We start from the raw sequence: 20,235 nt of genomic DNA, 5'->3' as shown, positions 1-20,235 counted from the left end.
GACTTTCTGCCCAGAGTTGCCAGCCAGCCAGTATTTTACTGGTTCGGTCATCAGAGCCACGTTTTATTGGAAAGACTCCAAATTCTTCTAGGCTTCTCCTGTGACCCACCAGATTCTAATAACTCCACCCATAACCTACTAAGTTGTGCTTTTAGGCTCTGTTCCACATCCCCATTCAAAAAGCTGACGAACCCTCATTCATGGATCATCATTCATGGCACTTCCTGCTTCATCCCTGCCCATGCTCACGTTGACCAGGTTTGGAGCAGGGTGCAGCTGTAGTTGGCAAATATGTGCTACAAACAGACACAAACACACCCATGTGTCACAGAAGCAGCAGCAGCAGAAAGCAACTGGCTTTGTGGCACAGCTTCCACTGCCAGGATTACGAGACATGGCAATGCTACTGTGCTGGAAGCCTGATCACAAGGATTAAGTATTAACTGTCTATACTTTGTGCCAAGAGCAAGCACTGTTCTGTAGCAAAGCACTGGCAGGATCATCCTGCTTTATTGTCCATATTGCAGCTTGACTGGTACAAGAACAGCACCATTTGTGCCTGGCCCGTTCAGCCTCATCAGCACTGGGTGCTTTGTGCCATTGCTATGATCAGAAACAATAATTCCCTTGTATGGTATAACACTGACCCAGCGATAAAATAGGCACGACCCAAAAGCATTTGCTGTGGTTACTTTTCCCATACCTCACATTAACCGGAACAGCATTCTCAACAAAGCTCAAAACAATCCTTATTTAAGCAGAGGAGGAGAACTAGACTTGTGATAGCCCAGAAAAATGGGGGAGGAAATCAGGACAGAGGAGGGTGACCTCATGTCCTCCTTTATAGAGGACAGTCCTCTTTTTCAAGGTGTCCTCTATTTGAACGGCTGTTCAGTCCAAGTCCAGGTCAAAGGTAAGAAAGAAGCTGTAAGAAAGTTGATCAGAGGCCTTGAAGTTGCCCATCTGCAGTTGACACTCAGAAACAGGCATGACTGCAGTGCCAGGTGAAGAGATGGGCCCAATTTAAGGCCAGGGAGTGGACCCAAGTGAAGACTCCAGTTGGGTTTCCCCCAAGCCTCACCCCGCCTGTGACATCAGTCTTCTGCCTGCCTGTGATTGGTCAATTCCACAAACGGGCAAATTCAAACTTCTGCAGTTGGGATATTTCTCCCACCAGCCATTAGGACCTTCACAAGGCAGTCGCAGCTGCCATCCATGCTCAGGTGAGCAGGATACATGCGCACTATTTGAACAATTCATCCAGGTTGCCAAATAGAGTTGCAGTTTTGCTTTCCCCCATCCCCGTTTAAACAGCTCTGCCTTTAAACAGCTGCCTGGATATACAGAAATTAAATTTAGCAAGTGAAGCTTATCTTGGCATGGGGGTAAGTGTTACAAAGAGCTTAGCTGCAAAGCAACTCGGTGTCTGGGTTGTTGTGAAAAATTGCAGGATCTGGGCTTTGAATAAAATGCGAGAACTGCACTGTCAGACTACCTCTTGGCGCATGCCCTAAGCTATTATAGGGGAGAAGAAGGCATGGCCTGAGGAGCACAAAAAACTTTGCTTTCCAATCCATCTGGAGCCATAATTAGATAGGCCTTGCACCAGCTATGGCTGGGGATGCCATGCATGTGATTTCAAAACATAACGATCTGCTTAAAGCAGATCTGTAATTCATCACACAAGATCTTAGTATCAAAATCATTTTCCTCCCCAGATCTGTTTTATTTGAATTTCTGCAGCTTGCTTTTATTATGGCTGGCGGACTTGACTTTGAAGTAGTGTTATGCCTCTCCACTCGGCAATACCCATCACCCTGCTGTTCCAAGATGAAGACAGCATTCCAGAAATTCATGCTCAGCAGATGCAGATACCCATTCTACAATTAACCTGACCTTATCACAAATAGGCACTTCTGCTTTTCTGGACAATGTCTTGTGAGAAGGCAAAAATCAAACCTAGCTGTCCTGATAAAGCCACAGAAGGCTTTTCACCGGGAGTGTGTGAAACCTTTCGATGGATTTTAGAAAATAATTTCTGCCTTCTACAAAAGCAAATAGCTCAATGCTGTTTGATCCGTTGGTTTAGTAGATGCATTTATTGTTTCACACAAGGGAAAAGAGTCCCAAAGCGATTTACAATAGAAATGAAGTACAAAATTATGTAATAAAATATCCATAAAACAATACAGATATACAAGTGTTTGTCCAAAGTCATCAGAAGTCAGAACACCCACTCCACCCTGCATAACAATATCCAACATAATTGTTGAGCATCACATGTACACTGGGCTTAATGGCACATGGTTTCCATTCTGAGCAGAGTTATGTGATTAAGAACATGGGGGGGGGGGGATAAGAACATAAGAAGAGCCAATGACCCATCAGGCCAATGACCCATCTAGTTCAACATCCTGTTCTCATAGCAGCCAACCTTGTTTGTTTGTTTGTTTGTTTGTTTAGTATTAAATTTCTATACTTCCCTTCAGCCGAGGATCATAGGTAAAGCTAAAGGGACCCCTAACCATTAGGTCCAGTCGTGGCCAACTCTGGAGTTGCGGTGCTCATCTCGCTTTATAGGCCGAAGGAGCCAGCATACAGCTTCTGGGTCATGTGGTCAGCATGACTAAGCCGCTTCTGGCGAACCAGAGCAGCGCACGGAAACGTCGTTTACCTTCCCGCTGAAGCAGTACCTATTTATCTACTTGCACTTTGACGTGCTTTCGAACTGCTAGATTGGCAGGAGCAGGGACCGAGCAACGGGAGCTCACCCTGTTGTGGGGATTCGAACCGCCGACCTTCTGATTGGCAAGTCCTAGGCTCTGTGGTTTAACCCACAGCACCTATACTTCCCTTCAGCCGAGGATCATAGGACAGTACAAAATAAAAGGACAATATAAAAACACAAACATATACCATAAGAACCAACAAAAACAATAACCGCCACATTTTAAAAGGCCATAGATTGTTTAATTAGCCAAAGGCCTGGGAGAAGAGGAAGGCTTTTGCCAGGCACCTAAAGATATGTAAGGAAGGCACCAGGCGGGAGCCAGTGTGGTGTAGTGGTTAAGAGCGGTAGACTCGTAATCTGGCGAACCGGGTTCGTGTCTCCGCTCCTCCACATGCAGCTGCTGGGTGACCTTGGGCTAGTCACACTTCTCTGAAGTCTCTCAGCCCCACTCACCTCACAGAGTGTTTGTTGTGGGGGAGGAAGGGAAAGGACAATGTTAGCCACTTTGAGACACCTTCAGGTAGTGATAAAGCGGGATATCAAATGCAAACTCTTCTTCTTCCCTGGGGAGAGCACCTCCTAGCATGTAGAAGACATTGCAGATGGGGCTACTGCAAATGTTCATGCTGCTCCCACCACCCCCCCTCAAAAAAAAAAAAAAGCTCTCATGTGAACAGGTGGATGAAATAATGTCAGCAAATTTCAAGATACAGTTGGATCAGAGATACCTTTAAGTTCAATGGCAATTTTCATCGGTTATTTAAAATCTCACATTCAAAGCACATATGGCCCCTTGGTAGGTGTATAAATTTTGTATAAAGTGGTGTATAAATTTTGTGAAGTAAATAATCAGGCCAATTTTTTATAAATATCTGTGAGAATAGAGTGAGCTCAGGAGGAGTTTCATTAACTGATGTTTTGTGCTCTCTTGGTCAGATGCATGAAGTGTTATTCTCAGTTGGGAAGTGTGCTGATACAGAGTGCTAACACCTATGAGACATAGGCTGGATCTAGACACATCCAAAAAAACGTTTCAGGAAAAGGCATTGTAAACCTCATAATGGGAAATCATATTGCCGAGAGACAGAACTCCGCAGCGCCATCTAGCGTCACAGTGTTATAATGCGTTTAAAACATTATTTTATTTATTTTTTACTAATGTAGCTGAGTCCACAGTGCAGACATCCTCAAACTCGGCCCTCCAGATGTTTTGGGATTGCAATTCCTATTATCCCTGACCACTGGTCCTGTTAGCTAGGGATGATGGGAGTTGTAGTCCTAAAACATCTGGAGGGCCGAGTTTGGGGATTCCTGCCACAGTAAAACATTCACAGGAGCAGACACTGGTGGAAAGACTGGGTGGTATTCAGCTAAGTTTTACTCAGAGGAGATGCACTGAAACGAATGGAATTAACTTAGTCATGTTAATTCATTTCATTGGAGCTACTCTGAGTAAGAGTTTTACTTTTCAAGAATCAAAAGTGCACTCAGTAAGGCAGCAACAGCTCTCTGTGTACAATCCCTGAACAGGAGATTCTGCTCTCAAAACTCTGATGGATAATGGCTGGTTTTAGCTTCAACCGGGTGGCTTTCAGCTTTTAAAAAATGTGTATTGATTTGATTACATTTTTCTTGCGTTTTACCCTTGTTTTGTATTTGAAATATCTGTGCGTCACCTATTTTATGAGGTGACTAATAAATCTAAATAGCAAACAAATTGCTTTGAGGACCTGACAGTTGAGAAATGGGGCATAAATCTAATAAAGAAATACACAAATACAGAGAATGTATGCAATCAATACTGCTTCCTAGGTCACATGTTTGCAGCCAACACTATGTTTATTCACTGTTTAGGGTTATTTGGTTTTACTGAATGTTAGTGTTGCATTTGACCGAATTATATGGTTTTTAAAATACTTTTGGGTAGTTTTAAAGTCCTTAATTGTACATTGTCCAGAGAACCTGGGTTATGGCACAACTTAACGTAATAAATGCAGTCGATGAATAAATTCCTTTTGACGGGCATCTTCTGCTGTCTACAGAAACAAACAACCTAACGCCATTCACATTCATATATCCATCATTTTCTGTCACAAGGCCAAAATGCTTTCCACAGATGTAGTTCCTTCGGAAGAGGCCATTACACACACACCCTTCCCCTTTCACTCCAGCCTTCAGGGATCTAACAGTTGCCTAATGCTAACCTCATCCATCAGAAATTTAAGAAGCCCTGCCTAGCTGAAGGGCAATTCTATTGAACAATGCTGCCAAATCTGAACAGCACTTTGCTGTTTCGGGTGCTATTTTATCACGTGCCTTGCATGTTCTTTTGACAGAAATTAGACTTTGGTCTGTCCTCCAGATTTGACCATTTTTACCCTTCAGTTCTTCTATCAAGTACGTTAGACGTAGATGGTTAATGTTTCTGCCAAATTAGAATATTCAGTGTATTTTTCTTTCTTTCTTTTGTACTGGCATTTAGAGACCAACTAATTCAGGGTCACTGGCTTCTTTCTTAACACCTTCTGAGCCACTTTCCTTTGGACTCCGTTGCCACAAATCTTCCCTCAAAACTGAGTGGAAGGAGATTAATCAAATTTGACAGCAGTAGTTCTCTTCTGTGCCCCTACAAAAACCAGCAGGGAGAGTGGGGAGGATTGTCCGAAAAATATTAGAGAGAAGTATTTGTTAATTCATTCTGATGTTATTGTGTGATTAACTTTCCCGCTGCAAATGGTGAGATTCAGGAGGTATTTAATTAGGGCTGGATCATGCACTTCACCTCCTGACTTATTCCAATGAATGCTATTTTAGTGCCCTGATCTGTGAGCTCAAAGCTTTCAGGGGCAGCCTAGTGGTGCTCAGTTAAGAGTTCAAAGCACCCAGAACACCTGAAAGCTCTTTGAGAGTTCCTATGGTTCTACCAAATGAATAAGATACCGTCTCTGTCTGGCTCCAAGTGAAGCATCACATGAGAGTGGCAAGACTGTGTTCTTCAATCAGGATGGTCCTGAATTCAGTTCTGGAAGACCTTTCTCACAAGGATAGTGTCAGAGCCTCGTTGTCCTCTGAGCCTGTTTGCAGTGTGTGATACCTGAGTCATGGGGTCATATCAGTTAGCTCAATTTTGCTCATACACTCAATAAGGGCACCATAACCAACATCAGCTCTTCGATTAGGAGATAGGATAGCCATCTTCAAATACCTAAAAGGCAGTCACATGGAAGATGGAGCAAGCTTATTTTCTCCTGCTCTGGAGGCTAGGATCCAGACCAATAGATTCAAGTTACAAGGAAGGAGATTCCAAATAAACACCAGGAAGAACTTTCTGACAGTAAGAGATGCTTGGAACTGACTCCCTCCTAAGTTGTGGCGTCTCCTTCATTGGAGGTTTTTAAGCAGTGGTTGGATGGCCATCTGTCTTGAATGCTTTAGCTAAGATTCCTGCATTGCAGGTGGTTGGGCTAGAAGACCCTTTGAGGTCCCTTGCAAAATAATAATAATAATAATAATAATAATAATAATAATAATGATGATGATGATGATGATGTGATAAAACATCAAACATTAAAAACAAGACTGCCTTCAGATGTCTTCTAAAAGTCAGTTGTTTATCTGCTTGGCAACTGATGGGAGGGAGTTCCACAGGGTGGTTGCCACTACTGAGAAGGCCCTCTCCCTGGTTCCTTGTAACCTCACTTCTCACAGTGAGGGAAGCACCAGAAGGCCCTCAGAGCTGGACCTTAGTGTCCAGGCTGAACGATGGGGGTGGAGATGCTCTTTTAGGTATACTGGGCCGAGGCCGAGGCCCATACCATTCTATGATTCTTTGGTGGGCTATAGAACAGGCGATAGCACTGATGAGCCCTGCTGGGGTGCTTGTGCCCAAGGAAACCAGGTGTTGAAACCAGCGGCTCAACCACACTTATATTTGCTCCACACTTTCTAGGTGGCCTTTCCAAGTCTGTGTCCAAGTATCAAAGGGGGCCTGGCCAGGTCAGTCTTCCTGTTATATACTCTGGGCTTTATGAACTTTAAGAGGCATCTGACCCTCACATGAGCCTACTCCAGCTGAGGCATCATACACCTACTTCCCAAGCTACCAAGCCCCACCTGGGCTATTTCACTATTCAGGTCAACTTTACAAGGTTTAATTCCATTTGCAGAATTTTAAGTAGCCGTCATTATCCTTGGCTTCACTCAGTTTTGTTTATAACACTCTGCCACTTTCTTCGAGTCGTGAGGTTGGGGAATGGGGAGCGGCCTCACAAGTGGAGTAGCCTAGGGCCTCTCTTCATCTAAATCCAGCCCTGGTCACTCCCTTCTGCACAATTTCCAGCTTGTCAGTATCCTTCATATACAGTGGTACCTCGCAAGACGAATGCCTCGCAAGACGAAAAACGCTCAAGACGAAAGAGTTTTCCGTTTTTTGAGTCGTTCCGCAAGACGAATTTCCCCATGGGCTTGCTTCGCAAGACAAAATGTCTTGCGAGTTCTTGCAAGTTTGTTTCCTTTTTCTTAAAGCCGCTAAACCGTTAATAGCCGCGAAGCCGCGAAGCCGTTAATGGCCGCTAAGCCGCTAATAGCTGCTAAGCCGCTAATAGCCGTGCTTCGCAAGACGAAAAAACCGCAAGACGAAGAGACTCGCAGAACGGATTAATTTTGTCTTGCGAGGCACCACTGTATTATGGTGCCCAGAACTGGACACAGTTCTCCATGTATGGTCTGACCAAGGCAAAATAGAATGGGACAATTACATCCCTTCTGTTGATGCAATCTAGAATAGCATTAGCTTCTTCTTCTTTTTCTGCTCCATCACACTATTGACTCATGTTAGGCTTGTGGTCTACTAAGACCCTTGACACGAAGACCTCCTGTTCGCACACACTCTTGAGGGCCAGTGGTGGGCAGCTGGAACCCGCCATTTTAAATTGCTTGCCGTACTCCCAGAGAGCATTGTGGGCAATCCCAATGGCAGGTGGTATTCAGCTTCACACCGCATATCGTACTGTCTGCTGTCACTGCAATCCTTTGTACACCACTCTGAGTTATGTTTAATAGATTAAGCCGTATAGAAATTAAATAATAAAATCAGTTTCGCAGCGCTACTGCCGCTCACCGCCACCACCTGCTGTCAGAAAGCTCACTAATGCAGGAAGAAGCCCACCCGACAACACTTTGTCAGGGGCAAGGCTCGCACCTGGTGCCTTCCCTGACAGAGCAACCATGATGACACAAGCTCCTTTTATGTTTTAAGCCGCAGTTCTTTCCACTTCCATTAGCTGGCTAGACTGAATTCAAAGACTCTGTTTTTTTAAAAAAAGCCAAGCTGAATGCAAAAGTGAGGGGAAGGCGAGAGATGGAAGGAGGGGAGCATATTCTGCCTGTCGCTATTTCATCTCAATAGCATATTAAGGAAGCTTGGTGTTTATGTCATGTTGAGAAGTTTATTTATCTGAGCTGTTGATCTGTGTCTCCGACAGATCACAAGTACGGGCCCATGTAATGTGGCAGTTACTATGGAAACATCTCATTTATTAAGGGGGGGGGACCAACATGGCAACTCATGTAAAAGGCCCAATTAGTGACAGGGGTTGGTGAGACTGCTAAAACAGCCCCCTTTAACCAGGGGTATCAGTGAACATGGAGCCTCGCGTTTGTCAGTTCATTTCTTAAATGCACGATGTTCAACATCAGCATATGCTGAGCATACACCAATCCATATCTGCATTTCCTGTGGGCTTTTCTCTCTCTTTCAAACAAGACGCAGATCTGATTTACCAACGCATGCACTTCATGGGAGTTTTTATCAGCTGGTTACTCAGCTTGGTTAATAATAGTCTGTCCCTATTCCTCAGGGCTGGGGGTGGTTTCATTCCTAAATCACCCCCTGTGCTAGAAGAGTCCAGAAATGTGCTAGCATAGCGGATCTCTGCTGGCATGGCTCCAGCCTTGTACCAGAGGAAGGTATCTCTGGCAGAAGCCTTAGTCCCTGAAAGAAACCACCAGCATGGGTGGTCCGGAAGTGAGCAGGGCAGAGATATACAGGGGAGACTCAGTGTTTAGGAGGAATCCTTTGCTACCACAGTGCACATTATATCAACATATATGGTGACATATAAGTACAGTCCAGTTGAAATTCAGGGAAGCCCTTATTACCTTATTACAAAATTGGTAATAAATAACACCACAACAGAATACTTTAGCATATATAAAGGAACTAGATAGGGCTGCCCCCTGTCTCCTCTATTGTTTATAACAGTATTAGAAATACTGAACGAGAGACTGAGGGGGGCAACAGAAGTTAAAGGAGTCAAGGTAGGAAAGAGGGAATATAAAATCAAGGCCTTTGCAGATGACATCGTATTAACCTTAGAAGACCCAAAAAATAGCGTAAAAGAAGCTTTACAAAAAATTGACGAATTTGGAGCCGTGGCAGGACTTAAGGTAAATAAAAATAAAACCAAAATGTTGGTCAAACATCTAACAAAGGAAGAAATAATAGATCTAGAACGAAGGACGGAAATTGCGGTAGCTAAGAAAGTGAAATATCTTGGAATATGGGTCACAGCTAAGAACATAAATTTATATAAGGATAATTATGATGCCACCTGGAGGAGTATAAAGAAAGACATGGAAATTTGGGGGAGGATGAAACTCTCCTTTTTGGGGAGGATAACTGTTGTTAAAATGAATATTCTGCCTAGAATGCTATTTCTATTTCAAACTATCCCCATACTTAAAGGCTTAAAACAATGTAAAGAGTGGCAGAGAGCCTTGGCGAAATATATTTGGCAGGGGAAAAGGCCACGGATAAAAATGAAAATTTTGATAGATAAAAAAGAAAGAGGGGGCTTTTCTCTCCCGGACCTAAGTCTATACTATGAAGCAGCTTGCATACTCTGGTTAAAAGATTGGATAAAACTGGAGAATAGAGACCTATTGGACCTGGAAGGTTTTAATAATTGGTACGGATGGCATTCGTACCTTTGGTATGGGAAAGTGAAGGTCCACAAGAGCTTTTTAAACCATATTTTTAGGGGACCGATATACTAAGCATGGGAAAGGAATAAAAACCTCCTTGAAAGAAAGACTCCCTGGTGGATTTCACCAATAGAGGTTTTAACGGTCAAGAAAACAAACATGGAGGAGAAAAATGCCACCTATGAAGAAATGTTAAGAAAAACAGACCAAGGGCCCAAACTCAGACCTTATGAAGAGATAAAAAGCTTATTTACTGGTTGGTTGCAATACCACCAGGTGAATGATTTGTTAAAAGAGGATAAGAAGAAGTTGGGTTTTGATGATAAAAAATCAAAATTTAACATAGAAGTAGTAGAAGGCAAAAACAAAACCCTATCCAGAATCTATGATATACTATTAGAGTGGTATACAAAGGACGAGGAGGTGAAGGAGGCAATGATTAAATGGGCAATTGACTTTGGCTATAACATCGATTTCGAAAGGTGGTCGGAAGTGTGGAATTGTAACATAAAGTTTACAGCATGTATGGCACTGAGAGAAAATGTTTGGAAGATGTTATATAGGTGGTACCACACCCCTGTGAAATTGGCCAAAATGTATAGATTAAAGGATAAGAAATGCTGGAAGTGTGGTGAGGTGGAGGGTGACCTATATCATTTATGGTGGACATGTAAAAAGGTGAAAGGCTTTTGGGAATCAATTTATAATGAGCTTAAAAAAATACTTAAGTACACTTTTCCCAAAAGACCTGAAGCCTTTTTGCTGGGAATGACGGGCAAAGAAATCAAAAAGGAAGACAAGACGATATTCCTCTATGCCACCACAGCAGCGAGAATTATGTTGGCACAATACTGGAAAGTGGAAACCATCCCCAGCATAAATGACTGGCAGATTAAAATGGTAAATTATGCTGAGCTTGATAAATTAACAGGTAAAATAAGAGATCAAGATGAACAGAAATTTCTGAAAAACTGGAGTAAATACTGGAACTATATTGGAATAAATGTCTAATGTGAACTGGCGGGGTTAGAACAATACTACCAGCGAGTGAATTTAGGATTATAGATTAAAAATCAAATACGTAATGGAAGTAGATATTCGATACTTACCAAAAGGGTGGAAGGGAGTTCAGGGTGTGGGGTTTTTTTGTTTGTTTTGTTTTTGTTTTTGTTTTTTTTTGCATGATGTAGCTAAATTATTTTCTTTGTATAGTTGGAAAAAGGAAAAAGTTGGCTTGTATATCTCTGTTGTAGTGACCCCTTTTTTGTAATCTTTTCTGTATATATATATATATATATATATATATATATATGTCTGTTTTGTGTATAACTTTAATAAAAATGTATTAAAAAAAAAAAAAAGAAATTCAGGGAAGCCCTAGGACTCATTTCGCATTAGGCCCAGGGCAGTTCAGTCTTCACCCACTGAGGTGCATTTGGCCCCTTCAGCTCATAGAATTCACAATCCTAGAATTGTAGAGTTGGAAGGGACCCTGCAAGTTATCTAGTCCAGCTCCCTTCAATGCAGGAATACGCAGCTGTCCCATACGAGGATCAAACTCACAACCTCAAGGACCGCCCCTTTCCATATGAACCTACCCAGGCCCTGAGAACATCTTCTGAGGCCATCCTATGTGTGCCTCCTGGAGAGGGTCAGAGGGCAGCAACACAAGAACTGGGCCTTCTCTGCAGTGGCTCCCTGTCTGTGGAATGGTCTCCCCAGGGAAGTTCGTCTGGCACCTTCATTATACACCTTTAGGCACCGGGCAAAAACGTTCTATTTTAACCAGGCCTTCCATTGATCTGATTGACATCTTCTTCTTCTCTGGCAATCACCCGTAGCCGAGTAAGATTGTCTTCCAGTACGTTTCCAAGCACAATTCAAAGTGTTGGTGCTGACATTTAAAGCCCTCAACGGCCTCGGTCCAGTATATCTGAAGGAACGTCTCCACCCCCATCGTTCTACCCGGACACTGAGGTCCAGCACCGAGGGCCTTCTGGTGGTTCCCTCACTGCGAGAAGCCAAGTTACAGGGAACCAGGCAGAGGGCCTTCTCGGTAGTGGCGCCCTCCCTGGGGAACGCCCTCCCACCAGATGTCAAAGAGAACAACTACCAGACTTTTAGAAGACATCTGAAGGCAGCCCTGTTTAGGGAAGCCTTTAATGTTTGATGTATTACAGTATTTTAATATTTTTTGGAAGCCGCCCAGAGTGGCTGGGGAAACCCAGCCAGATGGGTGGGGTATAAATAATAAATTATTATTTATTATTATTATTCCATAAACACGGTTTTAACAATGAGTCCTATCCCTTTTAAAATATGGCTCTTGGGGGGCAGTTATTGGGCTGTCATTTTTATTTTTATTATGTGTTTTGTGGTTTTATATCTTCATTTTATTCTGTGAGCCACCCTGAGACTCCCAGGTAGAGGGTGGTATAATAATAATAATAATAATAATAATAATAATAATAATAATAATATAAACACCTTGGCATTATCAGCACCACACTCTAACCTACTGAGCTATCCAGGGTAGCGGGTATTTTTAAAACAGTTTTTTTTTTCAAATCTGACCTACTCCTTTTTTTTTTTTCACCTGTTTGGTCTTCTAATGCTACCGTATTTAATCTTCAAAGCTATGACGGTGAGATTTTATGTGCTGTCCATTTGCCATGTTTTTAAACGGCTGCTCGTATCTTACTTTATCCATTTTTACAGCCATTTGCATTTTGTGTATCGGAAGCCACCTTGTGAGGGTATTTGCCCTGAGAGGTGCCCTAAGGATGCTTTAATTAATGAAAAATGATAGCGTGTTTGATAATTAAATAATTTCAACAAATATCATTTAATTAATAAAATGAATTAATACTGATTCTTCCAGTGACCTCATTGTAGTAACTTCAGTTCTTCCTTATATCTGTGTGACATTTCCTTCTCCCTCTCCTTTTGAAATTAATAATAATAATAATATGTTTATTAATCATTGGCAAAATCAAATGACAACCTAAGGTTGTATGGAGCCTCCCCAGGAAAGTTTGCTAATCTTCAGTTGTAACTCCTCAGATCTTTTACCTGAAGAAGAAGCTGGAAATAAATCACTTTAGGTGACATTTTGGGGGGCAAGTGTAATTTTCTCCTAAATGTACCCTTCTAGGCAGTATTTTTAGCACTGCATTCAAGAGATTGTCAGGTGATACCTGATATTAGAGTGAATGCCGCTTCCTATTGTAAGGGAAACTCACTACTTTTTCTTATCGCATGATCAATATCAAGTCACTGACATCAAAGGGAAACAAGAGGGTATATCCACTTTTGATTCCCCCTTTCTCTGCCAATTCTATATTCTGGCTTCGTAGCACCTTCTTCCACAACCACATCTGTTTTGGAAGACACTATGCAACTATACAAGATTCATCTAATAAATATGTATGTGGGGGTTTATTGCTTAATAATTGTAAGGTTAATAGTCACGGTGAATACCTATATTTAATACGTCAATGAGGCTGCAAAAATGCCAAGGTGACTAGCTTTAGCACGTATCCATTCTGCTTGTGGATCTACAAATATGAGCCCTGTCATAAGTGCTTTCAAACTGAGATCAGTATTGATTCAGGTCCATGGGAAAAGCAGAGGGCTGTGACAGCTTAAAATGACGCACACCGAGAGAATTATTTGCCGGAATATGATGAAAAGTGGTAAATTTGCATGTGGCATGACCTGACGTACTAATCCTTAACACTCAGGGCAAGTATAACATCAGGCGATTAGCCAGAGGTGTGCTTTTTTAAATACAGTTTTGTACTTGATGTTGAAAAAATCCAAATCTCCCTTTATGAAATCTGCACTATTCGTTATGAGGACAGTACCTCCCATGCTTCTGGGTGTTGAGGTGACACGCACTATTTTTCTGAACTAAAATAGGAGCCACATTTGAATCTTATCTTCTCATAGAATTAGTCTGGATTCAAGACCAGTGTTTGTGTGTGTGTGTGTGTGTGTGTGTGTGTGTGTGTGTGTGTTTGTGTGTGTGTGTGTGTGTGTACACAGATGGTCTGGGAAACGTCTGCTGGCGACAAGCAGACATAGCCAGGGATGGATCTACATGCATGTTTTTAACGTTAAGAAAGGGTCAAAGAAGGGCTGTGGTAACGTGGAGGGATAAATGGCGCATTGTTTTTAACGTTCTTAATGTGTTATTAAAGCGTCACACCAGAGGGCTCTGCAGAGCAACCAGCAGCATTTTGATAGAAATAAACCAACAACAAAGTAAGAAAAACAATTTAAATTACATGTATGCCCTGTGACATTCTAGAACAATATATCTAATATTGTTCTAATAATGTTAAACAGGTCAGTGGTGTAGATCCAGCCTAGAGCAGTATACATGCAGGAGTGCAGTGATTTTTTGGGGGGGGGGATGCAGGAATAAGCATACCCCTAAACATTTTGTAAATCTAATGGGAGAAGAAACTATTTTTTAAAAAAATGTTAGTTTCTTCTCTAGCACGGTGAATCATTAGTTCCATTGCTACCCCTGATGGCGGCCTCATTTGCTTTCCCGGTGTAATGCATGTTCTTTGTACTTTTGTCCATTTACTGTATTTATTTATCCCGATTTGAACTATGAAATGGTGATTTTCTTGGGTCAAAAGGAGAGTAGAGTGGTACCTCGGGTTACAAACACTTTGGGTTACAGACTCCGCTAACCCGGAAGTAGTACCTCGGGTTAAGAACTTTACCCCTAAACATTTTTTAGGGAGGGAAGCATTGCAGGGTTGTATGGGGTGTTAGGGGGAGGAGGAGTACCTTTGGTGGGGGACACATCATGCTCTTTCTGGGGCAGTTTGTCCACCTTTGGTCCCCACCCTGCACTCAGCTCTCACCTGCGGCCCCAAGGTAAGCTGTCAGCATGCGACAGCAGCCACACCCTGGGAACAGCTACGACTGGCTGGGTTCACATATTAGGAAAAGATCTGGGATCAGAGGTGTGGGCTGTATGCTACTTCATAGGTGTAACAGCAGAGTGTGAGAGTGAGGGACAAAAGATGTGTCTGTGTGCATCTCTGGAAAGAAGATAAAAGTTCCTACCAGAGAAGAATGGCAGATGAAGTTGATGGACTATGCTGAAATGGCTAAAATGACCAGAAGAATCAGCTATCAGGAGGACCACAATTTTAATAAGGAATGGGGAGGAATCTTACTTATCTTAAAGATCATTGTAAACAGTTGAAATCATTAGTAGGATTGGAATATCACTTGTAGTTTAAGGGTGAATTCTAGACACAATGGAGATGTAAAAGATTTGGATCATCATAAATGAGAGTGTCTGATCACCTCATCTCTCTCCTGAGAAATTTTTATGTGGGACAAGAAACTACAGTTAGAACTGGATATGGAATAACTGATTGGTTCAAAATTGGGAAAGGAGTACAACAAGGCTGTATATTGTCTCCCTGCTTATTTAACTTATACAGAATTCATCATGTGAAAGGCTGGACTGGATGAATCCCAAGCCAGAGTTAAGATTGCCTGAAGAAATATCAACATGCTGATGACACAACCTTGATGGCAGAAAGTGAGGCAGAATTAAAGAACCTTTTAATGAGGGTGAAAGAGGAGAGCGCAAAATATGGTCTGAAGCTCAACTTCAAAAAAACTAAGATCCTGGCCACTGGTCTCATCACCTCCTGGCAAATAGAAAGGGAAGAAATGGAGGCAGTGAGAGATTTTACTTTCCTGGACTGCATGATCACTGCAGATGGTGACAGCAGTCACAAAATTAAAAGACGCCGGCTTCTTGGGAGAAAAGCAATGACAAACCTAGACAGCATCTTAAAAAGCAGAGACATCACCTTGCCAACAAAGGCCTGTATAGTTAAAGCTATGGTTTTCCCAAGTAGTGATGCATGGAAGTGAGAGCTGGACCATAAAGAAGGCTGATCGCCGAAGAATTGATGTTTTTGAATTATGGTCTGGAGGAGACTCTTGAGAGTCCCATGGACTGCAATAAGATCAAACCTATCCATTCTGAAGGAAATCAGCCCTGAGTGCTCACTGGAAGGACAGATCGTGAAGCTGAGGCTCCAATACTTTGGCCACCTCATGAGAAGAGAAGACTCCCTGGAAAAGACCCTGATGTTGGGAAAGATGGAGGGCACAAGGAGAAGGGAACGACAGAGGACGAGATGGTTGGGCAGCAGCAGTAATTTCTGGGGGGGCCACTAGGGGGCACATCGGAAGATGGCTGACAATAACATCTCTCCGACCCACACGAGGTAATTTGGAGGCTATGATGGGAGTAATTAGCCTCCCTACCCCCCCTAGGATGGGGGGGGACTGCCTTGCCTGCTGTGCCCTATACCACTCCCGAATTTGTGGGGATGGGGTCACTAGGCACAAAGCCCTCCTGTGGGATTCCGGTGCTCCTGGACGCCGTCCTTGATTCGTGCCACTAGCTGCAAGAACTTCAAAAGAAACAATTTGGATGAAGGAATGCACATATCTCAAGGAAGAAGAGGGAGTAAAGACTGCTAACAGAAGAGATCTCTGATAAAATAAGACGAGTCGGAGGAACAAGAGAAATCATGAGAAGATATGCCAAGACTCGGTATGGCAAATGACTGATGGGGGAGGGGGAAAAAACCTTTCCTTTCTTTCCTTATGTGATTAAACAAGAATCCCCTCCCCTCACGAGTCAGAAATGTCGTTTTAAGGATTTAAGCTGTGGATTTAAGGCTGTGTGGGGATAAACTTTCAAACCAAAGCATGTTTTAAGAAGAGCGTGGAATGTATAAGAGCTTTGGAATGACGCAGTTAAAAATGCCGTTGCCATATTGGGAAGTTCTGTCAGAGGACTTAAGTCTGAGAGGAGAAATAGAGAAATAGAGCTGTTTTTATATTGTGGGTGAAACTCCTCAGTGGGACTTAAGAGCGACAGTTTTGCGAGATTAATGGTGGAAACAGCGATGTTATCTATGAAGGCGATGATATATGGAAACCATCTCGATTTGAGGATTGGAAGAACAGAAAAATTCACACAGGATTATTATTGGTGTTTATCGGCTTAAGGAGACTATCAGAAGAGATCATAAAGAAAAAAGAGAAAATATATGAACAAGATGTGATGTGGAAACAGCAAAATAAGACTGGATAGAATTATGAACTCTGTTTGGATTGATTTGGATATTAACGCAGTAGCAAGAAGATGATCAGAATCCCCCTTCGGATCATGAAATATGGGTCCCCCCAACAAAATTTAAAATTTGGCTTTGTAATTCGGAATTTATGTGATGTGATTTGATTTGATTTGATTGGCCGGTTAATAAAAATTATTTTTAAAAAGAGAGATGGTTGGGCAATGTTCTTGAAGCTACCAACATGAGTTTGACCAAACTGCGGTAGGCAGTGGAAGACAGGAGGGCCTGGCGTGCTCTGGTCCATGGGGTCACGAAGAGTCGGACACAACTAAACTAAACAACAACAACAAAATATGTAGGATGAAATGATCAATAATAGGACCTACAAAGGGGAGGATGGAAGTCCAGGAGATTCCTTGGAATCTTGTTTTGATGATTTATGTTCACTACATCTTTGTAAAATTTTAATATGAAAGACCAAATAAATAAAGAGTTTGTGTGTGTGTGTGTGTGTGTGTGTGTGTGTGTGTGTGTAACCTATATGCTATTAGTCAGTATGCATCATTCCTTTATGTTCTATTTTCATCCAGTTCCATGAGAAGGATACCTTTCGGACTGCATTCTTTTAATCACAAGTAGAAGAGCACAAACTCACCTCTGATTCACATCTCCAGAGCAGTACAGCTTTTGTCAGCGAGTCGTATAGTCAGGTCCTGCATTTGTTGTCAGATACATATGTTGCCCTCAGAACCAGATGGTGGGCATGCATATGGCTGTAGCTGTAATGACAAGAAGGGCCTCAAGCCTGCTGCTTTTAAACCTGCCTTGGCAGCAAAAATAGACGCAGCCACGGTCCCACTGCTGCGACAGGCCAATCAGGAGCATTGGGGGCCGTGGTTTGTGCAATCAGTCAATGATGCCTGCAAATTGCTTTTGTATATAGGAAGCCATTTGGATGAAAGATCTCTAGGAATGTGAGGTTCTCGCCATTTGCTGGTGTTGCCAAAGAAAAGCCAAAGGCATCTCTTGCTCCTCTTCCAGAAGAGGGGGGAAGGGAGGGAACACAAGCGCTTGAGAGAAGTTCCCAAATTGCTTCCCACTTGTAAACTTCCAGATACACTGCCATGGCAAAGTGTGTGGGGCTCGGGAAACCTTGGCAACCACAAGGCATATTTCCCATCTGTTTGCAGCAATATGCCCCAAAACACCAGGTTTCTAAGTGTACGATTTAGCTAGGCTGCAGTGCTTACTGTTCAGGAACTGGATTGTTTTCCTCCTACTTAATGCTGATTTGTAACCTCTCTGCTTTTCTTTCTCTCTTTCATTCACTCTCTGGTGCTTATTTGCTTGCTTGCTTTTAGGAGCAAACAATCCAGACGACAACATGATCAAAGATCTCTTGCTCCCTTGTTTTCTTTTGCTGCCCCTAGTGCAGAGGTTTTCAACGTTTCTGAGTCCACGACTCCCTTGACCAAACTACATTCTTTCTGTGGCACTCCTGTGGGGCTCAGGAGCCCAGTTATGTCATCCCTTGCCTGCAAAGCTAGGAGCTTCTCACCCTTTTTCAAACACCCTCCCTTGTGGGGTGTTCCCTCAGCCTCCTCTCACCTCCCCTCTCCTTGGGGGTCCTCTGGGCAGCCTCTGCTGCTGGCCCTGGTCTCTGAGGTTGCCCCTCACACTGCCCCACAGGAGCCTGGGAAGCACCCCTGGCCAGCCCCAGACACACCAGTGGCCTAGGGAGCTTGCAGTCAGGGCTGCTACAACAACAGCTGTGCAAGCCTTTGGGAGGCAGAGGTGTGAGAGGGCATCAGAGGAGGGAGGGAAGGAAAGAGGGATACAGGCCAGTGTTGCCTGTGGCACCCCTGACCATCATTCAAGGCACCCCAGGGTGCCACGGCACACTGATTGAAAACTACTGCCCTAGTGCTTCATAGGTGGAGAACCTGAGCCCCTTCAGATGTTGTTGGACTACAACTCCTATCATCCCTTGCTGACTGGGGCTGATGGGAGTTGTATTCCAACAAGATCTAAAGGGGCACAGGTTCCCCATTCCTAATCAATATGGTGCCACTTCCCTCTGTTCCTTCAAATCTCTCTCCATAACCCACTTGCTCCATAAATCCTTTCCATCAAAGCTCACCATAAACCCACTTAGATCATAAGGCTGTGTGAAGCTGTGCTGACTATTAATTCAACTCCGACTTTGGAAATAAAGCACACTCTGGAAATAAAGCGAAGGGGGTTGGATTTGTACACGACCCCTTCCCCTGTCCAATGGTTCCTTGGCCTTTGCAAGAAGAAATTGTTTCAGTGAACAAATATGTAACTGTCAGGTGGCTGTGGCAAGTTTCAATCACCCACAGTGCTTTGACAGAAGGAAACGAGGCCTTAATAAATGGGTCAACTAAAAATCCAAAGCACAAGAGTATGGTTGCACCACATATTTTCTAATTTCAGTATTTATTTGTGGTACAACTTGTGGTAACCAAGGGAAAGTGGTCCCAAATGTGTGCTAAACTGCAGTGATATGGGAGACTACACTTCACTTTGAAGCACTCTGTAGCTATTGCTACTTAGCCTGTTTGTGAAGCCCTATCTCCTCCAACATTGCTACAATGGTTTGTCACTATTTTAGTTCTTCTTGTTGTTTAAGGATGCAGGTGATTCATATTTTATCCATCATACTGAAAATGGTCTTGTTTCTAAAGCAAGTTACTCTTTCGTGGGAGTTGCTCTCTTCAGGGGAAACATCTGGATTTTTAAAAAACAGATTTTTATTGCTTTTAAGCCCATGTGTCCCACCTCAGACCCTAAAAATCAAGTTTTATATATATCACATACACACAATTAAGCAGTTCCATCATGCAACTCAGCTTAAAATCATAGCAACAGTCATATGTTTCTAACTTATCCACCCCCCATAATAAAATCCTCTAGAGTCTAGACCTATACAGTTGCCTTCCCACTCACTAAATTACACTTGCACAAGAGGGGAGAGTGCTGTTGTTGTGTGTCCTGCCCTCTCGGTTGAATCTCAGCAGCTCGCCATGCATTTGAGCTAAACATCTGCACCAGGGAGCCTCCGCAACTCCTGTTTTAGGACCCTGAACCAATCAGGGTTCTAGATCACGGTCAGCAGGAGTAGTCTCTGTTCTCCTGTTCCAGACCGTCAGGTTGACTATGACGAAAGGTGTCCAGACCACTGAGCAGTGACCAAAGGCGGAGCCAAAGAATTATGACCCTGCCCTCTTCCCCTCATGCAGGGGAATGACTGACTATGGCTAGTGGAGAAATCTGATCACCATGCTATTGAATTTACTACCTCTTGTTATTGTGAGCTTTAGCAAGGCTCCATCATTCATGTGGGCACCCCATGAGCATCTG

The 20,235-nt window shown here is 43.0% G+C and overlaps 1 long non-coding RNA gene across 1 annotated transcript in view; it reads right to left on the bottom strand.

Moving 5' to 3' along the window:
* LOC309343210 overlaps positions 1-19,901 on the bottom strand; it is a 39,193-nt gene extending 19,292 nt beyond the window's left edge. The window contains exons 1-2 of the long non-coding RNA XR_014157187.1: positions 19,822-19,901; positions 17,507-17,630 (exon numbers count right to left, since the gene is read on the bottom strand). This is a non-coding gene — a long non-coding RNA (uncharacterized lncRNA). The remainder of the gene's footprint in view (positions 1-17,506; positions 17,631-19,821) is intronic.
* Between the last annotated feature and the right edge of the window lie 334 nt (positions 19,902-20,235).

Source organism: Podarcis erhardii, assembly GCF_964252035.2.
Source record: "Podarcis erhardii genome assembly, chromosome: 5".
NCBI classification, from domain to species: Eukaryota; Metazoa; Chordata; class Lepidosauria; order Squamata; family Lacertidae; genus Podarcis; species Podarcis erhardii.
This window is presented reverse-complemented; position numbering and strand designations above follow the sequence as displayed.